The sequence below is a fragment of the Pleurodeles waltl genome, chromosome 12, assembly GCF_031143425.1.
Source record: "Pleurodeles waltl isolate 20211129_DDA chromosome 12, aPleWal1.hap1.20221129, whole genome shotgun sequence".
Taxonomy (NCBI): Eukaryota; Metazoa; Chordata; class Amphibia; order Caudata; family Salamandridae; genus Pleurodeles; species Pleurodeles waltl.
The window spans coordinates 20,006,821-20,023,306 of record NC_090451.1 but is presented as its reverse complement, the minus strand read 5'-3'; the positions used below and the strand labels follow the sequence as shown (position 1 = coordinate 20,023,306).

The 16,486-nt window shown below is 52.0% G+C and overlaps 1 protein-coding gene across 3 annotated transcripts in view; it reads right to left on the bottom strand.

The window, feature by feature from the left end:
- Positions 1 to 16,486, bottom strand: part of SBNO2 (strawberry notch homolog 2) — a 542,051-nt gene that overhangs the window by 122,937 nt on the left and 402,628 nt on the right. The gene's annotated exons all lie outside the window — the stretch shown is intronic.

Below are 16,486 nucleotides of genomic sequence, written 5' to 3'. Positions count from 1 at the left end.
TTTCAGAACCACCAGATTCAGAATTCAAGTAAGTGCATAACTGTAAGGTACTTCACACAGGTAAGTATGGAACTTTGAATTAAAACAGTAATGTACACAGTTTTGGCAAAAATGGCAATAAGCTATTTCAAAAGTGGACAATGCAAAAATCAACAGTTCCTGGGGGAGGTAAGTATTGGTTAGTTCCTCAGGTAAGTAAAGCACTTACAAGTTCAGTCTCCGGGGCATAGGCAGCCCACCGTTGGGGGTTCAAGTCAACCCCAAACACCCAGCACCAGCAACACAAAGCCGGTCAGGTGCAGAGGTCAAGTAGGGCCCAAATAGCATAGGCGCCTATGGAGAACAGGGGTACCTGCGTCCTCGGGGAGCAGAACAGGGTTTTTTTGTAGAGCACTGGAGGGGTCCCAAACAGGCACACAAAATACACCCTCAGCGGCACAAGGGTGGCCAGGTGCAGTGTGCAAAGTAGGTGTCGGGTTGTAGATAGCAATCAATGGAGAGACCCGGGGGTCACTCTGGTGATGCAGGCAGGGCACAGGGGGGCTTCTCTGTCCAGCCTCTTACTGGGCTAGAATGAGGGCCGCCTGCTGATCACTCCTGCACCAGTAGTTGGTTCCTCTCGGTCCTGGGGGCTGCGGGTGCAGTGCTTGTTCCAGGCGTCGGGTTCCTTTGTTACGAGGCAGTCACGGTCAGGGGGAGCCTATGGATCCTCTCTGCAGGCAGATCATCTCAGGATGTCCACATCATTGGGAGTCGCCTTGGGGTCCTCTCTGGGGTGTTGGTTTCTCTGGACATGGGCCGGGGGCGTTGGGTGCAGAGTGTTGAGACTCACACTTCCGGAGTGAGACTGGCGTCCCTTAAATTATGGTTTCTTTGTTGCAGATTTTGGACAGAGCCGCTGTCCACGGGAGTTTATTGGTCCTTTAGGTGCAGGTCAGTCCTCTGAATCCTCAGAGGTCGCTGGTCACCCTGGATGCGTCGCTGTGCAGGTTCTCTGAGTCTAGAGACAGGCCGGTAGGGTTGGGGCCAAGCCAGTTGTCGTCTCCTTCGTCTCTGCGGGACTTTCACGTCAGGAGTCCTTCTTAATTCAGGTTGCGGGAATCTGATTTCCTGGGTTCAGGTTCGCCCCTAAATACTCAATTTAGGGGTGTGTTTAGGTCTGGGGGGCAGTAGCCAATGGTTACTGCCCTGGAGGGTGGCTACACCCTCTTTGTACCTCCTCCCTGTGGGGAGGGGACACATCCCTAATCCTATTGGGGGAATCCTCCAAAACAAGATGGAGGATTTCTTAAGGCACGGGTCACTTCCGCTCAGGACACCTTAGGAGCTGTCCTGACTGGTGGGTGACTCCTCCTTGGTTTTCTCATTATCTCCTCCGGATTTGCACCAAAAGTGGGGGCTGTGTCCGGGGGGTGGGCATCTCCACTAGCTGGGATGCCCTGTGACGCTGTAACACCAGGCTTGAGCCTTTAATGCTCACTGCCAGGTGTTACAGTTCCTGCAGGGGGAGGTGAGAAGCACCTCCACCCAGTACAGGCTTTGTTCCTGGCCACAGAGTGACAAAGGCACTCACCCCATGTAGCCAGCAACCCGTCTGGATGCGGCAGGCTGGCAGAAACTGGTCAGCCTAACACTAGGAATTGGACTGGTATTCAGGGGGCATCTCTAAGATGCCCTCTGTGTGCATTTTATAATAAATCGCACACTGCAATCAGTGCAGATTTATTGTGCTGAGAAGTTTGACACCAAACTTCCCAAAATCCAGTGTAGCCATTATGGAGCTGTGGAGTTCGTGTTTGACAAACTCCCAGACTCTTTATGGCTACCCTGCACTTACAATGTCTAAGATTTGTCTTAGACACTGTAGGGACATAGTGCTCATGTAACTATGCCCTCACCTGTGGTATAGTGCACCCTGCTTTAGGGCTGTAAAGCCTGCTAGAGGGGTGATGTACCTATGCCACAGGCAGTGTGAGGTTGGCATGGCACTCTGAGGGGAGTGCCATGTTGACTGTCATTTTCTCCCCACAAGCACACACAAGCTGTGAGTCAGTGTGCATGTGCTGAGTGAGGGGTCCCCAGGGTGGCATAAGACATGCTGCAGCCCTTAGAGACCTTCCCTGGCCACAGGGCCCTTGGTCACAGGGGTACCATTTACAAGAGACTTACCTGAGTGCCAGGGTTGTGCCGATTGTGGAGACAAAGGTACAGTTTAGGGAAAGAACACTGGTGTTGGGGCCTGGTTAGCAGGGTCCCAGCACACTTTCAAAAATAACTTGCATCAATAAAAGGCAAAAAGCTAGGGGTAATCATGCCATGAAAGGCATTTTCCTACAAGTGACCAATATGGGACTGAGAGCATCGATACCACTCTCCTTCCCAGGCAGGAGTGGACAGCAGAAGTCGGCACTCGCATTACAAGAGAGACGCTGCAGAAACAGAAGTCCTGGGCTAGCCTGGGAAAGATGTGCCACTCTACCCTGCACACATTTTGTTGTCGCCTTTAAGTTTCTCGCTTCTGGATTAAAGAATCCGATAGTAAGGGGGTGCACAAAAAGAGGAAGCCCCACCCTTAATCAAAGAAGACAGCCTTCTCAGACCAAGCTACAAAGTGATTGGCCTCAGTCGAATAAGAGTTGGGGGGGATAAAGGCTCTTTTACCCAAACACCTAAAGACAGCCTACTGGAACTATCAGGGCAGAATCCACCTATTCCTAAAGCCCCTCCTCGCCCTGCAGTGTGTGCGGTCTGTGATGTGGTGTGCTATATGCTGGAGTGTTGTGGGACCAGGAGTGAATGGATTCCATTGATGTGACAAGTGAGGCGGTCTAGTTTCCAAGTAGGTTGCTTTTGCCCTCTGTGGATGTTACAACCTGCCTGACCCTTGGCCTACATGAACTGTAGTGATGTGCTGGGCCTGGAGAAGCGGATCTGCTCTAGTGTTTGCCTTGTAGTGTACATGAGCACGCCTTAACCACACGCCTACTGTCATCTGAGTGCTGCCTGGGAATCGGGGAACCTAGGCCAAAGTCATCTAGAGAGAATCCAGAAACCACCCTGAATACATGGAACCAGCCATGCCTTCGCCTGCTAGCCCAAACTACAGGAGTAAAGTGAAAATATTTGGAAATTCACTCTGGCCTAATTGAATGAGTTTTGGATTTTGAAGGAAGATTGTAACAAGACTAGTTTGGAGAGATATTAGCTTGTCTAAATTCCACCTTCTCCCTGGGACTTTTGCTTTACCAGAATCTGCTGGCATATTTTGACTCTGGGCACTGAGAAACTGCTGACTCCCAGTACATCTGCTCTGACCCTTAATCATGGTGAAAAAAAAGCTAATTTTCAACTGGCTCACTTAATGTAGGAAGTTGGCTCTGTATGTACTATTTCAAAGTAAGGAATAGTATGCACAGAGTCCAAGGGTTCCCCTTAGAGGTAAGATAGTGGCAAAAAGAGATAATACTAATGCTCTATTTTGTGGTAGTGTGGTCGAGCAGTAGGCTTATCAGAGGGTAGTGTTAAGCATTTGTTGTACACACACAGGCAATAAATGAGGAACACACACTCAGAGACAATTCCAGGCCAATAGGTTTTTGTATAGAAAAATATATTTTCTTAGTTTATTTTAAGAACCACAGGTTCAAGATTTACATGTAATACTTCAAATGAAAGGTATTGCAGGTAGGTACTTTAGGAACTTTGAATTAGAAAAATAGCATATACAGTTTTCACATAAATCACATATAGCTATTTTAAAACTAGACACTTAGTGCAATTTTCAACAGTTCCTGGGGGGAGTAAGAGTTTGTTAGTTTTTGCAGGTAAGTAAACCACCTACGGGGTTCAAGTTTGGGTCCAAGGTAGCCCACCGTTGGGGGTTCAGAGCAACCCCAAAGTTACCACACCTGCAGCTCAGGGCCGGTGTGCTGGTGCCCAAAACGCATAGGCTTCAATGGAGAAGGGGGTGCGCCCCGGTTCCAGTCTGCCAGCAGGTAAGTACCCGCGTCTTCGGACGGCAGACCAGAGGGGTTTTGTAGGGAACCGGGGGGGACACAAGTCCACACAGAAAGTACACCCTCAGCAGCACGGGGGCGGCCGGGTGCAGTGTGCAAACAGGCGTCGGGTTCGCAATAGGTTTCAATGGGAGACCAAGGGGTCTCCAGCGATGCAGGCAGGCAAGGGGGGGTGCTCCTCGGGGTAGCCACCACCTGGGCAAGGGAGAGGGCCACCTGGGGGTCGCTCCTGCACTGGAGGTCGGATCCTTCAGGCCCTGGGGGCTGCGGGTGCAGAGTCTTTACCAGGAGTCGGATCTTAGAAGCAGGCAGTCGCGGTCAGGGGGAGCCTCGGGATTCCCTCTGCAGGCGTCGCTGTAGGGGCTCAGGGGGGTCAACTCTGGCTACTCACGGTCTCGCAGTCGCCGGGGAGTCCTCCCTGAAGTGATTGTTCTCCACAAGTCGAGCCGGGGGCGTCGGGTGCAGAGTGTCAAGTCTCACGCTTCCGGCGGGAAACGCAAGTTGTTTCAAAGTTGCCTCTTTGTAGCAAAGTCGCAGTCTTGGGTGAACAGAGCCGCTGTCCTCGGGAGTTCTTGGTCCTTCTAGATGCAGGGCAGTCCTCTGAGGCTTTAGAGGTTGCTGGTCCCTGGGGAGAGCGTCGCTGGAGCAGTGTCTTTAGAAGTGGGGAGACAGGCCGGTAGAGCTGGGGCCAAAGCAGTTGGTGTCTCCGTCCTCTCTGCAGGGTTTTTCAGCTTAGCAGTCCTCTTATTCTTAGGTTGCAGGAATCTGAGTTCCTAGGTTCTGGGGAGCCCCTAAATACTGAATTTAGGGGTGTGTTTAAGTCTGGGGGGTTAGTAGCCAATGGCTACTAGCCCTGAGGGTGGCTACACCCTCTTTGTGCCTCCTCCCTGAGGGGAGGGGGGCACATCCCTAATCCTATTGGGGGAATCCTCCATCTGCAAGATGGAGGATTTCTAAAAGTTAGAGTCACCTCAGCTCAAGACACCTTAGGGGCTGTCCTGACTGGCCAGTGACTCCTCCTTGTTTTTCTCATTATCTCCTCCGGCTTTGAAGCCAAAAGTGGGGCCGTGGCCGGAGGGGGCGGGCAACTCCACTAGCTGGAGTGCCCTGTGGTGCTGTAACAAAGGGGGTGAGCCTTTGAGGCTCACCGCCAGGTGTTACAGTTCCTGCAGGGGGAGGTGTGAAGCACCTCCACCCAGTACAGGTTTTGTTACTAGCCACAGAGTGACAAAGGCACTCTCCCCATGTGGCCAGCAACATGTCTGGTGTGTGGCAGGCTGTAAAAACCAGTCAGCCTACACGGGTAGTCGGTTAAGGTTTCAGGGGGCACCTTTAAGGTGCCCTCTGGGGTGTATGTTACAATAAAATGTACACTGGCATCAGTGTGCATTTATTGTGCTGAGAAGTTTGATACCAAACTTCACAGTTTTCAGTGTAGCCATTAGGGTGCCATGGAGTTCGTGCATGACAGACTCCAAGACCATATACTCTTATGGCTACCCTGCACTTACAATGTCTAAGGTTTTGCTTAGACACTGTAGGGGCACAGTGCTCATGCACTAGTGCCCTCACCTATGGTATAGTGCACCCTGCCTTAGGGCTGTAAGGCCTGCTAGAGGGGTGACTTATCTATACTTCATAGGCAGTGTGAGGTTGGCATGGCACCCTGAGGGGAGTGCCATGTCGACTTAGTCGTTTTGTCCTCAATAGCACACACAAGCTGGCAAGCAGTGTGTCTGTGCAGAGTGAGGGGCCCTCAGGGTGGCATAAGACATGCTGCAGCCCTTAGAGACCTTCCCTGGCATCAGGGCCCTTGGTATCAGGGGTACCAGTTACAAGGGACTTACCTGGATGCCAGGGTGTGCCAATTGTGGAAACAAAAGTACAGGTTAGGGAAAGAACACTGGTGCTGGGGCCTGGTTAGCAGGCCTCAGCACACTTTCAAATCAAAACTTAGCATCAGCAAAGGCAAAATGTCAGGGGGTAACCATGCTAAGGAGGCATTTCCTTACACTTAACCTTTACGCAAGGCTGCAGCAACATGGCACAAAAGACGCACTTGTGGATTAAAGTGAAAATGTGGTCTGAAGTGCAGATCTGAACTCTTCACATGGGTGCTTTAAAAGATTAGTTTCAGGCCTGCCCTGGCAGTCTCAATGGCTGTAGCCCCACAGTGCCAAGCATATCAAGGGAAAACCATGATCACATGTTGCAACGCCTACTTGTCACATTATATAGGTCACCCCTAAGAGGTGCCTTGAAGCTCACAGTCCTTTTGTGTGTAACATCCAAAAGTAGGACAAGTTCAACATGTCCCTGCAGTGACCCGAGTAGGAGCACTGTGTCAGTGTGGAAGCCGGCGTAGCCTGTCCCTTTTGGAAATGCCCACTTTCTATTATGCAAACAAACACAAATGATGGACTGAATGTGGAACCAAACATTCACCCCCAGTCACAGATCTGGGTTTAATCCATCAATACTTTTGCTCACCATGCCACCCCAGTTTGGACCCAGCCACATGCAAATCAGTCCTGACCCTGTTCCCCATGGCACCACACTCCCTGATTCATTAAGTCTGCTCCACAAGGACACCACACTCACTGATTCAAGAAGTCTGCTCCACAAGGACACCACACTCCCTGATTCAAGCAGTCTGCTCTACAAGGACACCGCACTCCCTGATTCAAGCAGTCTGCTCTGCAAAGACACCACACTCCCTGATTCAGCCTGTCTGCTTTACAAGGACACAACACTCCCTGATTCAGGCAGTCTGCTCTACAAGGACACAACACTCCCTGATTCAGGCAGTCTGCTCTACAAGGACACCACACTCCCTGATTCAGCCAGTCTGCTCTACAAGGACACAACACTCCCTGATTTAGGCAGTCTGCTCCACAAGGACATCACACCCATGATTCAGGCAGTCTGCTCCACAAGGACACCACACTCCCTGATTCAGGCAGTCTTCTCTACAAGGACACCACACTCCCTTATTCAGGCAGTCTTCTCTACAAGGACACCACACTCCCTGATTCAGCCGGTCTGCGTCTGCTCTACACGGACACAACACTCCCTGATTCAGGCAGTCTGCTCCACAAGGACATCACACCCATGATTCAGGCGGTCTGCTCTACAAGGACACCACACTCCCTGATTCAGGCAGTCTGCTCAAAAAGGGCACCACCCTCCCTGAGTCAGGCTGTCTGCCTTACAAGGACAATACACTCCGTGATTCAGGCAGTCTGCTCTACAAGGACACCACACTCACTGATTCAGGTAGTCTGCTCTACAAGGACACCACACTCACTGATTCAGGCAGTCTGCTCTACAAGGACACCACACTCCCTGATTCAGGCAGTCTAATACAAGGTCACCACAGTCTCTGATTCAGGCAGTCCAAAACAAGGACAATACACTCCCTGATTCAGGCAGTCTGCTCTACAAGGACACCACACTCCCTAATTCCGGCAGTCTGCTCTACAAGGACACCACACTCCTTGATTCAGACAGTCTGCTCTTCAAGGACACCACACTCCCTGACTCAGGAAGTCTGCTCTGCAAGGACACCACACTCCCTGATTCAGCCTGTCTGCTTTACAAGGACACTACACTCCCTGATTCAGGCAGTCTGCTCTACAAGGACACAACACTCCCTGATTCAGGCAGTTTGCTCCACAAGGACATCACACCCATGATTCAGGCAGTCTGCTCCACAAGGACACCACACTCCCTGATTCAGGCAGTCTGCTCTACAAGGACACCACACTCCCTGATTCAGCCAGTCTGCTCTACAAGGACACCACACTCCCTGATTCAGGAAGTCTGCTCTACAAGGACACCACACTCCCTGATTCCGGCAGTCTGCTCTACAAGGACACCACACTCCCTGATTCAGGCAGTCTAATACAAGGACACCACACTCCCTGATTCAGGCAGTCCAATACAAGGACACCACACTCCCTGATTCAGGCAGTCCAATACAAGGACACCACACTCCCTGATTCAGGCACTCTGCTCTACAAGGACACCACACTCCCTGATTCCGGCAGTCTGCTATACAAGAACACCACACTCCCTGATTCTGACAGTCTGCTCTTCAAGGACACCACACTCCCTGATTCAGAAAGTCTGCTCTACAAGGACACCACACTCCCTGATTCAGGCAGTCTGCTTTACAAGGACACCGCACTCCCTGATTCAAGCAGTCTGCTCTACAAGGACACCACACTCCCTGATTCAGGCTGTCTGCTTTACAAGGACACTACACTCCCTGATTCAGGCAGTCTGCTCTGCAAGGACACCACACTCCCTGATTCAGCCTGTCTGCTTTACAAGGACACTACACTCCCTGATTCAGGCAGTCTGCTCTACAAGGACACCACACTCCCTGATTCAGCCAGTCTGCTCTACAAGGACACCACACTACCTGATTCAGCCAGTCTGCTCTACAAGGACACCACACTCCCTGATTCAGGCAGTCTGCTCTACAAGGACACAACACTCCCTGATTCAGGCAGTTTGCTCCACAAGGACATCACACCCATGATTCAGGCAGTCTGCTCCACAAGGACACCACACTCCCTGATTCAGGCAGTCTGCTCTACAAGGACAGCACACTCCCTGATTCAGCCAGTCTGCTCTACCAGGACACAACACTCCCTGATTCAGGCAGTTTGCTCCACAAGGACACCACACTCCCTGATTCAGGCAGTCTGCTCTACAAGGACACCACACTCCCTGAGGCAGGCTGTATGCTTTACAAGGACACTACACTCCCTGATTCAGGCAGTCTGCTCTACAAGGACACAACACTCCCTGATTCAGGCAGTCTGCTCTACAAGGACACCACACTCCCTGATTCAGCCAGTCTGCTCTACAAGGACACCACACTCCCTGATTCCGGCAGTCTGCTCTACAAGGACACCACACTCCCTGATTCAGGCAGTCTGCTCAACAAGGACACCACACTCCCTGGTTCAGGCAGTCTAATACAAGGACACCACACTCCCTGATTCAGGCAGTCCAATACAAGGACACCACACTCCCTGATTCAGGCAGTCTGCTCTACAAGGACACCACACTCCCTGATTCAGCCAGTCTGCTCTACAAGGACACCACACTCCCTGATTCCGGCAGTCTGCTCTACAAGGACACCACACTCCCTGATTCAGGCAGTCTAATGCAAGGACACCACACTCCCTGATTCAGGCAGTCCAATACAAGGACACCACACTCCCTGATTCAGGCAGTCCAATACAAGGACACCACACTCCCTGATTCAGGCACTCTGCTCTACAAGGACACCACACTCCCTGATTCCGGCAGTCTGCTATACAAGGACACCACACTCCCTGATTCTGACAGTCTGCTCTTCAAGGACACCACACTCCCTGATTCAGAAAGTCTGCTCTACAAGGACACCACACTCCCTGATTCAGGCAGTCTGCTTTACAAGGACACCGCACTCCCTGATTCAAGCAGTCTGCTCTACAAGGACACCACACTCCCTGATTCAGGCTGTCTGCTTTACAAGGACACTACACTCCCTGATTCAGGCAGTCTGCTCTGCAAGGACACCACACTCCCTGATTCAGCCTGTCTGCTTTACAAGGACACTACACTCCCTGATTCAGGCAGTCTGCTCTACAAGGACACCACACTCCCTGATTCAGCCAGTCTGCTCTACAAGGACACCACACTACCTGATTCAGCCAGTCTGCTCTACAAGGACACCACACTCCCTGATTCAGGCAGTCTGCTCTACAAGGACACAACACTCCCTGATTCAGGCAGTTTGCTCCACAAGGACATCACACCCATGATTCAGGCAGTCTGCTCCACAAAGACACCACACTCCCTGATTCAGGCAGTCTGCTCTACAAGGACAGCACACTCCCTGATTCAGCCAGTCTGCTCTACCAGGACACAACACTCCCTGATTCAGGCAGTTTGCTCCACAAGGACACCACACTCCCTGATTCAGGCAGTCTGCTCCACAAGGACACCACACTCCCTGAGGCAGGCTGTCTGCTTTACAAGGACACTACACTCCCTGATTCAGGCAGTCTGCTCTACAAGGACACAACACTCCCTGATTCAGGCAGTCTGCTCTACAAGGACACCACACTCCCTGATTCAGCCAGTCTGCTCTACAAGGACACCACACTCCCTGATTCCGGCAGTCTGCTCTACAAGGACACCACACTCCCTGATTCAGGCAGTCTGCTCAACAAGGACACCACACTCCCTGGTTCAGGCAGTCTAATACAAGGACACCACACTCCCTGATTCAGGCAGTCCAATACAAGGACACCACACTCCCTGATTCAGGCAGTCTGCTCTACAAGGACACCACATTCCCTGATTCAGCCAGTCTGCTCTACAAGGACACCACACTCCCTGATTCCGGCAGTCTGCTCTACAAGGACACCACACTCCCTGATTCAGGCAGTCTAATACAAGGACACCACACTCCCTGATTCAGGCAGTCCAATACAAGGACACCACACTCCCTGATTCAGGCAGTCTGCTCTACAAGGACACCACACTCACTGATTCCGGCAGTCTGCTCTACAAGGACACCACACTCCCTGATTCAGACAGTCTGCTATACAAGGACACCACACTCCCTGATTCAGGCAGTCTGCTCTACAAGGACACCACACTCCCTGATTCAGCCAGTCTGCTCTACAAGGACACCACACTCCCTGATTCCGGCAGTCTGCTCTACAAGGACACCACACTCCCTGATTCAGGCAGTCTGCTCAACAAGGACACCACACTCCCTGGTTCAGGCAGTCTAATACAAGGACACCACACTCCCTGATTCAGGCAGTCCAATACAAGGACACCACACTCCCTGATTCAGGCAGTCTGCTCTACAAGGACACCACACTCCCTGATTCAGCCAGTCTGCTCTACAAGGACACCACACTCCCTGATTCCGGCAGTCTGCTCTACAAGGACACCACACTCCCTGATTCAGGCAGTCTAATGCAAGGACACCACACTCCCTGATTCAGGCAGTCCAATACAAGGACACCACACTCCCTGATTCAGGCAGTCCAATACAAGGACACCACACTCCCTGATTCAGGCACTCTGCTCTACAAGGACACCACACTCCCTGATTCCGGCAGTCTGCTATACAAGGACACCACACTCCCTGATTCTGACAGTCTGCTCTTCAAGGACACCACACTCCCTGATTCAGAAAGTCTGCTCTACAAGGACACCACACTCCCTGATTCAGGCAGTCTGCTTTACAAGGACACCGCACTCCCTGATTCAAGCAGTCTGCTCTACAAGGACACCACACTCCCTGATTCAGGCTGTCTGCTTTACAAGGACACTACACTCCCTGATTCAGGCAGTCTGCTCTGCAAGGACACCACACTCCCTGATTCAGCCTGTCTGCTTTACAAGGACACTACACTCCCTGATTCAGGCAGTCTGCTCTACAAGGACACCACACTCCCTGATTCAGCCAGTCTGCTCTACAAGGACACCACACTACCTGATTCAGCCAGTCTGCTCTACAAGGACACCACACTCCCTGATTCAGGCAGTCTGCTCTACAAGGACACAACACTCCCTGATTCAGGCAGTTTGCTCCACAAGGACATCACACCCATGATTCAGGCAGTCTGCTCCACAAAGACACCACACTCCCTGATTCAGGCAGTCTGCTCTACAAGGACAGCACACTCCCTGATTCAGCCAGTCTGCTCTACCAGGACACAACACTCCCTGATTCAGGCAGTTTGCTCCACAAGGACACCACACTCCCTGATTCAGGCAGTCTGCTCCACAAGGACACCACACTCCCTGAGGCAGGCTGTCTGCTTTACAAGGACACTACACTCCCTGATTCAGGCAGTCTGCTCTACAAGGACACAACACTCCCTGATTCAGGCAGTCTGCTCTACAAGGACACCACACTCCCTGATTCAGCCAGTCTGCTCTACAAGGACACCACACTCCCTGATTCCGGCAGTCTGCTCTACAAGGACACCACACTCCCTGATTCAGGCAGTCTGCTCAACAAGGACACCACACTCCCTGGTTCAGGCAGTCTAATACAAGGACACCACACTCCCTGATTCAGGCAGTCCAATACAAGGACACCACACTCCCTGATTCAGGCAGTCTGCTCTACAAGGACACCACATTCCCTGATTCAGCCAGTCTGCTCTACAAGGACACCACACTCCCTGATTCCGGCAGTCTGCTCTACAAGGACACCACACTCCCTGATTCAGGCAGTCTAATACAAGGACACCACACTCCCTGATTCAGGCAGTCCAATACAAGGACACCACACTCCCTGATTCAGGCAGTCTGCTCTACAAGGACACCACACTCACTGATTCCGGCAGTCTGCTCTACAAGGACACCACACTCCCTGATTCAGACAGTCTGCTATACAAGGACACCACACTCCCTGATTCTGACAGTCTGCTCTTCAAGGACACCACATTCCCCGATTCAGAAAGTCTGCTCTACAAGGACACCACACTCCCTGATTCAGGCAGTCTGCTTTACAAGGACACCGCACCCCCTGATTCAAGCAGTCTGCTCTACAAGGACACCACACTCCCTGATTCAGGCTGTCTGCTTTACAAGGACAATACACTCCCTGATTCAGGCAGTCTGCTCTACAAGGACACCACACTCCCTGATTCAGCCAGTCTGCTCTACAAGGACACCACACTACCTGATTCAGCCAGTCTGCTCTACAAGGACACCACACTCCCTGATTCAGGCAGTCTGCTCTACAAGGACAGCACACTCCCTGATTCAGCCAGTCTGCTCTACCAGGACACAACACTCCCTGATTCAGGCAGTTTGCTCCACAAGGACACCACACTCCCTGATTCAGGCAGTCTGCTCTACAAGGACACCACACTCCCTGAGGCAGGCTGTCTGCTTTACAAGGACACTACACTCCCTGATTCAGGCAGTCTGCTCTACAAGGACACAACACTCCCTGATTCAGGCAGTCTGCTCTACAAGGACACCACACTCCCTGATTCAGCCAGTCTGCTCTACAAGGACACCACACTCCCTGATTCCGGCAGTCTGCTCTACAAGGACACCACACTCCCTGATTCAGGCAGTCTGCTCAACAAGGACACCACACTCCCTGGTTCAGGCAGTCTAATACAAGGACACCACACTCCCTGATTCAGGCAGTCCAATACAAGGACACCACACTCCCTGATTCAGGCAGTCTGCTCTACAAGGACACCACACTCCCTGATTCAGCCAGTCTGCTCTACAAGGACACCACACTCCCTGATTCCGGCAGTCTGCTCTACAAGGACACCACACTCCCTGATTCAGGCAGTCTAATACAAGGACACCACACTCCCTGATTCAGGCAGTCCAATACAAGGACACCACACTCCCTGATTCAGGCAGTCTGCTCTACAAGGACACCACACTCACTGATTCCGGCAGTCTGCTCTACAAGGACACCACACTCCCTGATTCAGACAGTCTGCTATACAAGGACACCACGCTCCCTGATTCTGACAGTCTGCTCTTCAAGGACACCACATTCCCCGATTCAGAAAGTCTGCTCTACAAGGACACCACACTCCCTGATTCAGGCAGTCTGCTTTACAAGGACACCGCACCCCCTGATTCAAGCAGTCTGCTCTACAAGGACACCACACTCCCTGATTCAGGCTGTCTGCTTTACAAGGACAATACACTCCCTGATTCAGGCAGTCTGCTCTACAAGGACACCACACTCCCTGATTCCGGCAGTCTGCTCTACAAGGACACCACACTCCCTGATTCAGGCAGTCTGATCAACAAGGACACCACACTCCCTGGTTCAGGCAGTCAAATACAAGGACACCACATTCCCTGATTCAGGCAGTCTGCTCTACAAGGACACCACACTCCCTGATTCCGGCAGTCTGCTCTACAAGGACACCACACTCCCTGATTCCGGCAGTCTGCTCTACAAGGACACCACACTCCCTGATTCAGACAGTCTGCTCTTCAAGGACACCACACTCCCTGATTCACACTCCCTGATTCAGGAAGTCTGCTCAACAAGGACACCACACTCCCTGATTCAGGCAGTCTAATACAAGGACACCACACTCCCTGATTCAGGCAGTCCAATACAAGGGCACCACACTCCCAGATTCAGGCAGTCTGCTCTACAAGGACACCACACTCCCTGATTCCGCCAGTCTGCTCTACAAGGACACCACACTCCCTGATTCAGACATTCTGCTCTTCAAGGACACCACACTCCCTGATTCAGGATGTCTGCTCTACAAGGACACCATGCTCCCTGATTCAGGCAGCCTGCTCTACAAGGACACCACACTCCCTGATTCAGGAAGGCTGCTCTACAAGGACACCACACTCCCTGATTCAGGCTGTCTGTTCTCACAAGGACACAACACTCCCTGATTCAAGCAGTCTGCTCCACAAGGACACACCACTCCCTGATTCAGGCAGTCTGCTCTACAAGGACACAACACTCCCTGATTCAGGTTGTCTGCTCTACAAGGACACCACACTCCCTGATTCAGGCAGTCTGCTCTACAAGGACACAACACTGCCTGATTCAGGCAGTCTGCTCTACAAGGACACCACACTCCCTGATTCAGGCAGTCTGCTCTACAAGGACACAACACTCCCTGATTCAGGCAGTCTGCTCTACAAGGACACAACACTCCCTGATTCAGCCAGTCTGCTCTACAAGGACACAACACTCCCTGATTCAGGCAGTTTGCTCCACAAGGACACCACACTCCCTGAACCAGGCAGTCTGCTCTACAAGGACACCACACTCCCTGAGCCAGGCTGTCTGCTTTACAAGGACACTACACTCCCTGATTCAGGCAGTCTGCTCTACAAGGACACAACACTCCCTGATTCAGGCAGTCTGCTCTACAAGGACACAACACTCCCTGATTCAGCCAGTCTGCTCTACAAGGACACCACACTCCCTGATTCCGGCAGTCTGCTCTACAAGGACACCACACTCCCTGATTCAGGCAGTCTGCTCAACAAGGACACCACACTCCCTGGTTCAGGGAGTCTAATACAAGGACACCACACTCCCTGATTCAGGCAGTCCAATACAAGGACACCACACTCCCTGATTCAGGCAGTCTGCTCTACAAGGACACCACACTCCCTGATTCAGCCAGTCTGCTCTACAAGGACACCACACTCCCTGATTCCGGCAGTCTGCTCTACAAGGACACCACACTCCCTGATTCAGGCAGTCTAATACAAGGACACCACACTCCCTGATTCAGGCATTCCAATACAAGGACACCACACTCCCTGATGCAGGCAGTCTGCTCTACAAGGACACCACACTCCCTGATTCCGGCAGTCTGCTCTACAAGGACACCACACTCCCTGATTCAGACAGTCTGCTATACAAGGACACCACACTCCCTGATTCTGACAGTCTGCTCTTCAAGGACACCACATTCCCTGATTCAGAAAGTCTGCTCCACAAGGACACCACACTCCCTGATTCAGGAAGTCTGCTCTACAAGGACACCACACTCCCTGATTCCGGCAGTCTGCTCTACAAGGACACCACACTCCCTGATTCAGGCAGTCTAATACAAGGACACCACACTCCCTGATTCAGGCAGTCCAATACAAGGACACCACACTCCCTGATTCAGGCAGTCCAATACAAGGACACCACACTCCCTGATTCAGGCACTCTGCTCTACAAGGACACCACACTCCCTGATTCCGGCAGTCTGCTATACAAGGACACCACACTCCCTGATTCTGACAGTCTGCTCTCCAAGGACACCACACTCCCTGATTCAGAAAGTCTGCTCTACAAGGACACCACACTCCCTGATTCAGGCAGTCTGCTTTACAAGGACACCGCACTCCCTGATTCAAGCAGTCTGCTCTACAAGGACACGACACTCCCTGATTCAGGCTGTCTGCTTTACAAGGACACTACACTCCCTGATTCAGGCAGTCTGCTCTGCAAGGACACCACACTCCCTGATTCAGCCTGTCTGCTTTACAAGGACACTACACTCCCTGATTCAGGCAGTCTGCTCTACAAGGACACCACACTCCCTGATTCAGCCAGTCTGCTCTACAAGGATACCACACTCCCTGATTCAGGAAGTTTGCTCCACAAGGACATCACACCCATGATTCAGGCAGTCTGCTCCACAAGGACACCACACTCCCTGATTCAGGCAGTCTGCTCTACAAGGACACCACACTACCTGATTCAGCCAGTCAGCTCTACAAGGACACCATGCTCCCTGATTCAGGCAGCCTGCTCTACAAGGACACCACACTCCCTGATTCAGGAAGGCTGCTCTACAAGGACACCACACTCCCTGATTCAGGCTGTCTGTTCTCACAAGGACACAACACTCCCTGATTCAAGCAGTCTGCTCCACAAGGACACACCACTCCCTGATTCAGGCAGTCTGCTCTAC